Source organism: Bidens hawaiensis, unplaced genomic scaffold (assembly GCF_021521415.1).
Source record: "Bidens hawaiensis isolate Kalapana, Puna unplaced genomic scaffold, B.hawaiensis_p1.1 tig00025413_1, whole genome shotgun sequence".
Taxonomy (NCBI): domain Eukaryota; kingdom Viridiplantae; phylum Streptophyta; class Magnoliopsida; order Asterales; family Asteraceae; genus Bidens; species Bidens hawaiensis.
This window is the reverse complement of record NW_027494064.1, coordinates 97,861-110,471: the sequence shown is the minus strand read 5'-3', so window position 1 is coordinate 110,471 and position 12,611 is coordinate 97,861. Positions and strand designations below refer to the sequence as shown.

Here is a 12,611-nt window from a genome sequence, read left to right as displayed (position 1 = left end):
TGGTGATTAGGAGAAGATGATAGTGGAAAGAAAACAAGAAATAGAAGTTGCAGGATCGAAGAATGAAGGTGCAGCCGTGCAGTGGCGGCTAGGGTTGAAAACAGAAAGAATAGCTCGATACCATATTGGAAGATAGTATGCTAATAATGTGATGAAATTCCTTGCCTATTCTTTTCACATAGTAAACATATATAGTTACATGCAAACGTCAATTGTGCCCTAAATTTAGATCACAAACATGGAAATAATACAATAGAATATTCACAAAATATTTTGGTTGCTAATATATAGGCATATCCTTCTACAAGGTAAATATGTCGAGACTTTTGTATCGCCTAATCGATACATGAATTGATACCAACCTCTTAAACTAATTTTGTTTTGCTTTTGTTAATTCTGTTTGGTTTAATGTAACTATGTATACTCAGTAAGTTTATATTTGTGGGACTATGATTTACTAAAGCAATATTGCAAACCTTTACGATGTTGGTGATTTGAAATAGCAACCTGGATAATTCAGAGAGTCGCGTAATAACTTTCAGATTAAAAGTTATTTTGGTGGTTCTCCAAAACACTTTAATCGGATAAAACTCAAAATTTGACAAGAATTTCATATGGAATTTGTGAGGAAGATGAACCAGAGGAAGCGTCAATCAAAACATGAACGATATATTATCACTAGGGCAGTTTTCAAGTTAGATAATTGCTTTAAGCAGTTATCTATTCAAAATTCAAAATTCGTTAATAAATAAACTCCAAATTAAACTTATGATTATGTGTGACATAATCATAAAATTCATTTTTCTAATTACACTAAGGGCTGCCCCTTGGACCCTGCTAGGGGCTGCCGCCCCTAGGACCCCGCAACAGGGGGCGCTGTCCCCAGACCCCTTGTTCGTTAGGGGCTTCGCCCCTAACATCATAGTAAACTAAAGAAAGCATGCACTCCGCACATCTTCGAACTTGCTTAATGTTTATTATGATTAAATTGATCGACCAGTTAATCCAATTACACTAAAATACTAACATACGATATTGAAGAATTTGTAAATTGTGGATTGTCCTAATTGTCAGCAGAACCATGCGTGCACTTCTTTTGTGAACAAAAACATGTACCATGTTTGTAAAATGCAACAGGTCAGTGCAGTGGTGTGCACATACAAGTATATATCATGTGCATAACTCTCATGGGTCCAAATAATAACGAAGTCATGCAGGTAACTCGAAACATTTTGTTTAATAAATGTTGCTACGTTTTTGCAACCTGCAACATAACACTAGAAATTACATGGCTGTCATAGCCTCGCCGTGTCATTTTTAGCAGGGACACAGGCCGTAGCCTCAGAGGCCACCCTTTGACAACCACGCCATTTTATCTTAATAGAACGGATAAATCCAGGCCTAAGCCCAAATATTGAGTCGCCCGGTGTGGGCATTCTTCGGATGTGAAAATCCATGATCTACCCAAAGAGAAAATCAATGCCATGATAAACAAATTTCTATATAGTGGGATTTGGTACCTCTTTATGTTATGCATGAACAGAGGGATGGATTATAGAACTCTTGTGTTCAACGAGTTTACTTTTTATAAGTATTAAGCCCTTAATTACAATTGAAATTGTATAATCAGATTTACTAACTCAATTGATCTAATTTCTTATCATTAAACCAATAAGCCATATCTTATTTCATATAATCAACTATTAAGATAAGTTTTTAAAATACTGTGTTATGGACGCCTCGAGCGCCAGGGTCTTCCACACCACAATGTGTCTTCCACATCACCAACCTCCAAATGAGGTGGTGTTCCTTTTATGCCACAGCCCACAAGAGCTATGGCGCGAAAGCCGCTTTATAGCCCAGATGGACCCATGTGGAGGGTGAGGGCACGGGCCAATGTCCATCTCCTTAATTAACACTTGGTTTAATCGTAACGTTACCAAATCACATATTTGTCATGTTGTTTAAGTTCCTTGACACACTTATTATAGAATCGAGGCCTTATATAATTCGACGACACAAATAACATAACACAATAGCATGTTTTAACACTTAAACTGTCACACCCCGACCATTGACGGAAACGTCGGGGCGCAACCGATTGTTCATCGCACACGACACTATTAAGTGACAATATTTAATCAACTCATTTAAATTCATAAAAACACAAAGAGTCACATAACTTATAACTTGTTCATACAATAACCGAATTCAAATCATAGTAAGTAATATATTGTTCGTTTTGCTAATATCCTAATAGTCTCGATAACGTTTTTTCTTCAAGTCCTCGAGTCAACCTAAAATAAAACCTGTAACATTGCATAAATAGAATTTGTCAACACAAAGGTTGGTGAGCAATTTCATAGTTTTTTTGAACAATAGATATATAATATGAAATTCCACAACTTGTATACAAAAAAATAAATAATAGCAACAATTTAGATAAATGAAATCGTTAATAAGAATACATTAACGACACCTTTCTATAAGGGGATGATATACTCGGATTTGGTATAAAATCGTTAATAAGAATACATTAACGACACCTTTCTATAAGGGGATGCCAGATATACTCAGATTTATGAATCAACCATCCAAAAGCGGTAAACATATTAGCACTTAAGCATATAAGCATATAATCACCAAATCGAGCATTTATTTAAGTAAAGTATACAATAAAGTTTGTGGTTTAAGACTCAAGTATAAATCATTTGGATTTGAATAAGTTTGCAATGTCACCCCCAAAATATAAAAGAGTGAAAACGGGGGATAAAAGTACTCACGTTCAAGTAATAAACTTGAAAGATTTGATGATTTAGAGATTAACCGGAACGATGAGTTTAACGAACGAAGCCTAAAGAAGAAGAAGTCTTGTATTAGAAAAGTTGTCTTGGAAGTCTTTAAACGAAAATAAATGATAAGAAATGTAAACAATTTAAAGTTTAAGGTTTAAAATGTAAATATTTAAGAAATTATAATAATAGTCCTTAAAAAATGTAAGTTTGCTCGAAACCGAGTTAAAGTATCTAGCCCTTAATATTACTCAACCTATGTTAAGTAATAAGGTGGGTAAAAATGCAAGAAAGCAAGTCCCTTTATAATATAGATACTAAAACGGGTTTTAACGAGTGTTCGGGTGGTCGGTTCAGGTCTTGGTGACTTGACCAAACCCAAAGTCAACTTTCCCAAAATAATAAATGTATGAGATAACTCAATAAATCTTAAAGAGACTTAACCAAGTATGTAGTTCTATTGTTTTAGCGTCCGTTAAGCGAGTGTTCGGTTTAGTCGGTCCAAACTTTGTTATAGGATCAAGTTGGATTCAACATTCCGAGTACTTTGTGAAAATAATTAAAATCAGTTTATAAAGTATTTTTAAAGAAATATATAAGCTTTAATGGTTAAAAACACACTTGTGTGTCTTAAGCGAGTAGACTTGGTTTAGTTCGGTTTGGTTCGGTTTTTTTTTATCTTGGAATAAGGCCAAGAATGGTTACCACATGTCCAAACATCATAGAACTTGTAAAATAATTTATAAATAATAATACCAAAGTCTTACATACAAAAAGTCAACAACAAAGTCTTTAAACAAAAGTTCGGTTTCCGGTTCGGATCTTGTTTCGGGATATGACCGAGGTTAGATTCTACAAACCCATAACCATGGAAACTCAAAATGTAAAATAGAACTAAGATGAACAGAAGTTAAACAAGTATAACAAGTTTGATGGTTAGATGCGGAAAATATATATAATCAAGGACTACTACGAGTCCTCCATGTAACTTTGTCTTATGGGCCGGACACTTAACTGACCGAGACCGGAGAAATGCCCACCGAAGGTACAAAGGGTGATATTATATATATGTTGTATAACAATCTTCAAGTATAAATAAGTGTTAACAAGTTGATTATAATGTAAGACTATGGTCAGTTTGACTTTGGAAAGTCAAACTGCCAAAAAAATATGAAGAAACACCTTTAAATGCTTGAGAATTGGAAGAGAAAGAGATGAATGAGCAAGGATTAATGAAGGGGATAAGGGTGTATATATAGGGTGGGTTGAAAGGGTCAAGCATGAGGTGTGATATCAAGGTTTGCATGCAAGAGGGGTCAAGACAAGTCACAAAAAAAAAAATGGGGCTGCTGATCTGCTGCTGGTCAGCACGTCGGTTCGCGTCCGGAAGTTCGTTTTTGATGTATCGTGGGCGTTTTAAGTCCGTTTTCGAATCCGTAAAAGGGGTTTTTTCAAATTAGACAAGCGGGAATGTTTTAGTAACATAAAATCCAATATTTTAAATATTTAAAATGTTCGGGATATAAATCGGGTCAGTTTACAACATAAAAACAAATACAAAATAAATACAATTTGACCCGAAATCGAGGGATGTCACATAAACTAAAGCTCAAAAATTTTTTAAGTGTTAAACAAATCAGATCAGCATAAAATCAAAATCCAAATCTGAAAATTTAGATTTAATCGGTTTATTTTATATCTTATTCAATTAACCTACTTGAAACACAATTCACTTTGAAACTCTTTAGGTTGATTTTGCAATTATGCATGTGCTATTTTAAAAGTTTAGGAAAATAGTATATATATTAGTTTTCTTTCTTTAGTATTATTTTTTTTTATAAATCTTTTCCTTATTCGAATAAGTTATTCGAACGGTAAGTATAGTTTTCAAATCTTCAAATTCGAATAAGCTAATTTAAGTACCCCGAAATTCTACATATAATTTTCCCGAGGCTGGAATGAAAGGCTAGGACTCTATATAGAACATTCGTCATTAACGCAGGTGTGGACTACGATGAATGGAGAATTGAGGTGGCCTATTATTGTGGGAATAGCTCACATGCAAGGTTGAGGTGAAACCCTCGTAAGTGGGAGGTCTTGGGTTCATTATCAAGCAATGAGGTAAATTTGTGTAATTTAGGCAAGGCCGCGTATGTGGCAGGCCGGGCGGTCGATAGACGCCAACCCGACACTCTGATAGGCTTGAATTTTTTATTTTTTAATTAAAATATTATATATATTTTTTTTTTGAAAAAAAAATATGTATTCTTATTTAAATTACTCAACTAATTTAAGACTCAAATTTTTTTCGCTTTCGGTTCAAAATTTTTTCACTGTTCTCAAAAACGACCCCTGAATTTAGGTGCCGGTAGGAATGGAGGTACGTGTAATATTTGCCGAAAATAGGAGAAATTTTTTTGAATGGCCTATAATTAATTGTTTTTAACCTAATCAATATTTTGTTTTCAGTTAATTCTTTTTTGATTGATATGCGCCTATGCCACTATCTATCATATATAGGATAGAAGTCACAGAACTATTAATTGGACGTGTTCAACAAGCTCACTATTCATTGTTTGATTGAATAATAAAGTATAATTAGTCAATTATGCAATTAGAATAAAGTATAGTTTGAGTCATTGCATTTATGCACCTAATTTTGATCAATTGTGTACTAATGTATATCTAGTTTAATATTTAAATTAGATTACAACCGATCTTGGGTGCATGCCTATTAAGGTTGTTGATATATATACAAGGTGGACAAACCCTAACAATATCATATCATATCATATCATGCCGATGCCGGAGCTTCCACCGGAAATCACATTCGACCAAATACTACCAAGGCTTCCCGGCAAATCCATACTCCGTTTCAAGTGTGTTTCCAAGCAATGGTATGCTTTCTTAACACCACCAATGTTTAGAAACTTGCACTTTGACCACATAAACAAAGACGATCTTCACAACCCAAACAAGCTTCTCCTTTCATCTAACAAAGGGCCATGCAAGTTCTTCACCATCGACTGCGAATCACCTAAAGACGGTCTAACCGCTGCCCCCCCCCCCCCCCTTTGCCATATGAAACAAGTGATACAACAACTATCAAAGTTCTTAGTTCTTTTCATGGACTGGTATGTGTAGGCATAAAGATGAACCAAATTGGTGGGGAATATTACTCAGGTCTAAAGTTATGGAATCCGTTGACCGGAGAGTGTAGTAGATTGTGTATAGGTGAATACCGCATCATGATTAGAGCGTTAGGTTTGTATTACACCTCTTTAGATGATGACTACAGGCTTCTAAGAGTAGGCGCCGCGGGTGTTTATATATACTCGTTGAAATCCGACTCGTGGAGAAAACTTGGGCGTTCGAAGTATGATATGTGGTGGAGTTATGATCATTGGAGTCAGAGCATTTGGTTGAATGACAAGCTCTACTTTTTGAGAGAATACAAGTGTGGTTTGAATCAGTGGCATTATCAGTCAAGCCGGTATGAAATTATAAGGTTCGACACAGAGACCGAAAAGTTCTCAGAAATATCAATATCAACTCCATCGTTCGGGAATGCACGGCCAGGCCTTTGCAGCCTCGCGGTTGTAAGAGGATGCATTCACTTGTTTGTGTCATTAATCAAGGAAAGTTGTTTGTGAAAGATGGATGAGGATGGATATGGAGGATGGACAAAGGTAGCAAGTTATAGCAAACTAGAGTCGTTTTTAACCGAGTTTGAGAAGGTGCCGGTGCACATGATGAGGAATGGAAACTTGATCATGCATTCTAGTATTGAAGGTCGCTTTTGCGAGGTAGATTTGAAGAAGAGAATAAAACATGTATCGTGTTCGTATGCTTCGAGTTGGATTTATGGGCATATCCTTCTACAAGGTAAATATGTTGAGACTTTTGAGTCACCTAACCGATCGCGATCTTTAAGATAACCTAGCTAGCTAATTTAGTTTTGCTTTTGTTAATACTGTTTGGTTTTTGTGTAACTATATTTACTCACCTATGGTGGTAGAATATGTTCTTCATGAATATGAATAAGACTATGAGAATCATTGTAGTTTTATTTTTGGCTTTCTCCATTAGATCCTTACTAAAACAATCTTGCAAACCTTTACATTGGTGGATCGCCCTAATCTGCAATACTCTAATTAAAACTGTCTCATTGTTTTTATAAATCTTTTCCTTAATAAGTCGATAAACCTGAAATTGACTCAAATTGGAATAAGTTATTCGAATTCAGGTATAGGTATCAACTCTTCAAATTCGAATAAGCTAACTCAAGTACCCTGAAATTCTATGTATTTGTTCTTTGTTCTTCCAAGATTTCGGGGTAGCCATGACGACCGGGAGGATTTTCCTCGGGCTTGATCCACCCGGGGAGGTATTCCCGGCGTGGCTGAACCCAGCACTTCGGCCACAACTCTTAGAAGATGTATCAGATTAAAGTTGTGTCCCAACTCACAAGTCTATTAGCCTTAATTAATTTGATACAAGTTTAAAAAAAAATAGACTAAATTATGTAATTAGTGTAATATATAGTTTAACTGATTATATATGTAATTACATTTAGTCTAGGGTTCATATGTAAAGATTACAAGTTACAATGAGAACCATATCATATCATACATACATGATACATCCATGGCGACGGAGCGAGATTACATTTAACCACATTCTACCAAGGCTTCGAGGCAAATCCATACTCCGTTTCATGTGTGTTTCCAAAAAATGGCATGCGTTCCTGAGGACACTATGAACAAAAATGATCATCACAATTCCGAAGCAAGCTTCTCCTTTCAAGGTGGATTTTTTGACAGAGATGAAGCTGTGGAGGCCGGATGGACGAAGGTGGTAACCTACAGCAAACTGAATTCACTTTTACACGATGAGGAATGGAAATTGGCCGGAATCACGCATTGTATTTCTACATATGAAGGTAGCTTTTGCCAAGTAGATATGGAGAAGAATATTAAAGATGTATTGTTTTCGTATACCTCGTTTAACATGTAAAGGGGTATCTGTCTAAAAGCTAGGTAACACCATTCCCAATTCACAAACCATCCCAACCCAAACTTTATTAAAAAATTAATTTCTCTCTCTTTTGTATACCCAACCCAATCAAACCCAAACCTTTCACACTCATTAACAACCCAAACTTTAATACTTTTTTATTAAATAAATATAATTTGTAATTATTTTTTTATTAATAATTGTTGTTTTTTTTATTAAAAGTGTTTATAAATATAAAAAATAATTTCTTTATTTAAAAATAACCAATATATATTTAATTTAAAAATATTTTAATAAATATTAATATTCACCAAACACACTTAATAAAGTAGAAACAAATAACAATCGTAGCATTAAATATAAAATTACACTTAAAAATGATAAAAGTTACATAATTATCTATCATCGCCAAATGTATATCAATAATGATTAATATTTAGTTTATTATAAAAACATATTTTTTTGCTATCTTATGTTTTTAATAAAATTTATACATGTGTGTTAAAAAAAAAACTAAACAATACTGCGTTTTTAGATTTTTTTTTAAAACTTATTTATTAAAAGTTATTAAGGAAAAACAATTTTAGTGTTAAAATTAATTAGTATGTAAAAAAGGAAAAATAAATTAAAATTTGAACTAATGCATGAATGACATGTGGGCATGATGAAAGATGGCAAACTAGGTTGTGGGAGCAAGTGGTTTGACCATTTAAGATGAATTTTATAATTTTTTTTTCTTTTTTTAAATAGTGTTTCAAACCAAGCTAGTTTACCAATGAGGGTGGTCTAACTATGTCATGACTTTTGTGTCGCCTAATCGATACATGACTGAAAACGATCGTTTACAAAATTTTGTTTTGCTTTTGTTAATTTTGTTTGGTTTTCATGTAACTATATATATCCCCATGACCTGTGTGGTAGAATATTTTATTCAGTAAGGTAAAAGGTTAAGTTTTACTCCCAACCAAAAGGTCGCGAGATCCGGTCTCCTAGAATTTGAGATTGAGATATGTAAGACGTGTAAAAGGTTTAGTTTGACAGAGTTTAGAGTAAACTTTTAGTCATTGTATAAAGGAATATTGGTTTTAAATAATCCCAACTATGGCCTATTGGTAAATATTAGTTCCAACTTTACACTTGCCTGCTGACCGTCCCAACTATTGATGTATTTGTTTTTAACGGGCTGCGACTAACGGGTGTTAACTCCGTTAGTGATTTGCTGACATGGACCTTCTTCTCCGGCCGCATCACGCCGGAAACCTGCAACTCGCCTCCATTCTCCCTAATATCGTCACACCGTCTCCCTCCCTCTTCAAAAGACTTCGGAAATTAGAAAATGAAATAGATTTCATCTTCTTTCATGGCCAATCCCTATATACCAAACCCGATTTTATTTTCAAAAATTTGAAATCAATGTTACACAATTTACAAAATAAGCATAGGGCTTTTGTTAAGAGGATAAAAACGAGTCGAATGATGTGTCAATTATCTCGAATGGTGCACGATTGACGAGGGTGGACTTCGCCGGAGACAACAACGACGGCACATCGGTTAGGTTTCGAATGAGGAGAAAGATAGAGAGAGATGGTGTAACGATATTAGGGAGAATGGAGGCGAGTTGCAGGTTTCCGACAAGTTTCCGGCGTGATGCGGCCGGAGAAGAAGGTCCACGTCAGCAAATCACTAGCAGAGTTAACATCCGTTAGTCGCGGCCCGTTAAAAACAAATACATCAATAGTTGGGACGGTCAGCAGACAAATGTAAAGTTAAGACTGATATTTACCAATAGGTCATAGTTAGAATTATTTAAAACCAATATTCCTTGTATAAATATACCTGGTCTAAGATCTAAGGTTCAATATATAATTACTATTACATGTGAATAGGGTCCATTTATCATACAATACATATCCATGGCGGTAGATTGAGAGGTGGATGACCATAGGATTGTGATCCGTGTGATGGGTGATGGCTGGTTCTGATTGGTTTATTTTGGAGTGCCGGATTGTGGTGACTGTCTCTGACAGGTGTACAAACCGGTTTAAAACTTAAAACCGATTTGGGTTGAAATCGGTTTGGTTTGGTCAACAAAAGTCAAAATCGATTTATAATCGGTTTCGGTTCAGGTTGAAACAGGCTTCTTACAATGTCAAGATCGGTTTCGGTTCAGGTTTTAACCAGTTTTTTCCAGTTTTCGCCGGTTTCGGTTCAGTTAACCGGACCAGTTTTGGTGGAGAAAATTGCAAACCAGTTTCTACATAATCGGTTTCAAACCGGTTCGGTTTCAGTTCAATTTTCGGGTCGGTTCGGTTAATCGGTTTATTTGCCCACCTCTACTGTCTCATACGTGAAATATATCCATTTTAAAAATGATTCTAAAAACTTGTTATTTAATTATGGGGTAACTTTGTTGAATAACAACAAAGTTTTAAAATTATTTTAGTTAAGTCATTCAAGTTTAAAATGTTTTCTAATTAAACCACTCACTTTTTATATTTTATTAAATTATTAAATTATAGGTTTTAACGTGTTTTTTATTTGTTTCAATGAGGAAATCTTTTTATCTTTTTTATTTTTATTTTGACGTGGAGTGTTAACGTGAATTTTATTTTTATTATTGACTTTAAATATAATTAATGTTTTTTTATTTTTTAAATATAACTACATATATTGCAAATCTTGACCCCACATGTTCTCCTCCATTACCTTCTAGACGCACAAAAAATTCCATGAGACTCGATTTGATAATGACCCGATTTAAATAAAAATTACATAAGTGGGTTCAAGTTGTGTAAAATAGTCTCACTCGCAAGATTGAGAGTTCAGTCCTAGATTTAGAACTAGGCCGGATTTGAGAGTGTCTGCTAGCCTATTTGAAAAATGGAAAACGTTAGCATTTAACAAATAGTATAATGTAGCATTAACTAGGAGGAAAAATAATGACGGAAAAGGAAACACAATTACATATGCTTCAAACACACAAGTTTGAGGTTCATGATACATAAGAATAAACACTCATTCCCTCAGTGTTTACTTGCATCCTTTTCCTTTACTTGAATTCCCCTTTACTGGAATTATTCTAATTCGCCTTGCCACCCTTGTAAAATCCCTACCAAAAAAACAAATGCATTCATCAAACTCCTCATAAAACGGTGAAATATCAATCTTTTGTTTCAATCAAAAACTAATTTTTCCAACAAAATGGCTCTTAAAATGTTGATTATATAGTCATGACTCAAAACAAAAAACCAACTCAATGCATGTAACATTTCTATATAGATTCAGTTATACACACACCGTCTGACATCTAATCCTACACCATTTCAGGCGGCCGCCCGGATAGAGGTCGGACGACCATTTTGCCCCCCAAAAAAAATCAAAGATTATCATGGCCCTCGTGGCCGTCCAAATATTGGTCAAACACCCGTTTTGACCAATTGTTTTCACATTTTGAACCCCCCCCCCCCCCAAATGGTCAGAACAGCCGTTGTGACCAATAATTTTCAAAGTTTGAACTTTTTTGGTCAAAACGATCTTCAGAAGAGGGTGATTTAGGTATAGCATCGCCGGTCGCCCTTTCTATATATACATGCATAAACTTACTTCCATTTAAGATCACCAGCAAGAAGAAGATCATTTTCCATATCTTCATAAGCAACAATATTACCGGGCACCGCATTCGACAAATCAAGTCCTCCTCCAACTTGCTCATCCTCATAGTCCACCAGCATATGGCGGAGAGCCTTAGCTAGACTATTGTAACCATCATGATTATGAAGACTAATCCGGTGACAGATCGAACGACCTTCCACCACAACCGTCACCGCAGGAATAACGCCGGCAAGCAAATCCTCTTCCTCTTTTAAGAACTTGTGAACCGGAGAAGCGGTGGTAGTGTTTTGTGAACGAACGTAGGGTTGTGACATGAGTCTCCTTTGGTGGTCATGTAACCACCGTCTCTTCATCATGTTTAGAGACCCTTGTTGATCATTATTATTATTATTATTATTATTATTATTATTATTATTATTATTATTATTATTAATTTTCTCTAGATACGAAAGAAGAGTAGTTTGATGGAATGTAAATATAGTGTGTGAAATAAAGGTGGAGATGAGTGGAGTTTACGTACATGTTTGTATCTCACTTGAACCGATGTATCGTGATTACAAGTTCAACATTTATTTTGCTACCATGCAATTAAGAAACTAAATATCAAGCTGTAAAATTATAACGCATTGGAAATTGATATGACACGGCAACAAGTCTAGACGAAAACGATGTATTTAAATTGAATAATTTTTAATTTTGTAAGCAGGAAAATATCTCTATAACTGATTACAAGCTCATGCATAACCATAATCACAAATTTGATTAGGCTACATAGACAATTAAAGATGGACTTGAACAAATGATTAATAATAAATAAAACTCACATGTTTATCTATTACTGCCACAAAAATGATTGGTTATTATCAAACACTAATAGAAATCTGATCAAATTGTTGCGCAAATTTGTGATACACTAAAATGCGTCACGAATTGTAACACATTAGCAAAGCCAATTCTCACGAAAAAATATACAAAAAAATATACAAAAACGTGAAACACATTTGTTACAAAATACTAAAGAATGTAGTTAGAAAAAACAAACAAAACCCTACATGCGAGGCAAATTTGCTACAAATTGTGATGTATTTCTCACGGAGAAAGCTGCAACACCTGCATGCATTTGCCTGGGGTAACCAAATGGCCAGGCATGTTCGCGATCATAGACGACACTGAGTAGCCTAAGCCCACCAT

At 34.8% G+C, this 12,611-nt stretch overlaps 1 pseudogene; it reads right to left on the bottom strand.

Moving 5' to 3' along the window:
* Nucleotides 1-10,838: 10,838 nt before the first annotated feature.
* LOC143571580 (auxin-responsive protein IAA33 pseudogene) lies at nucleotides 10,839-12,611 on the bottom strand (annotated as a pseudogene).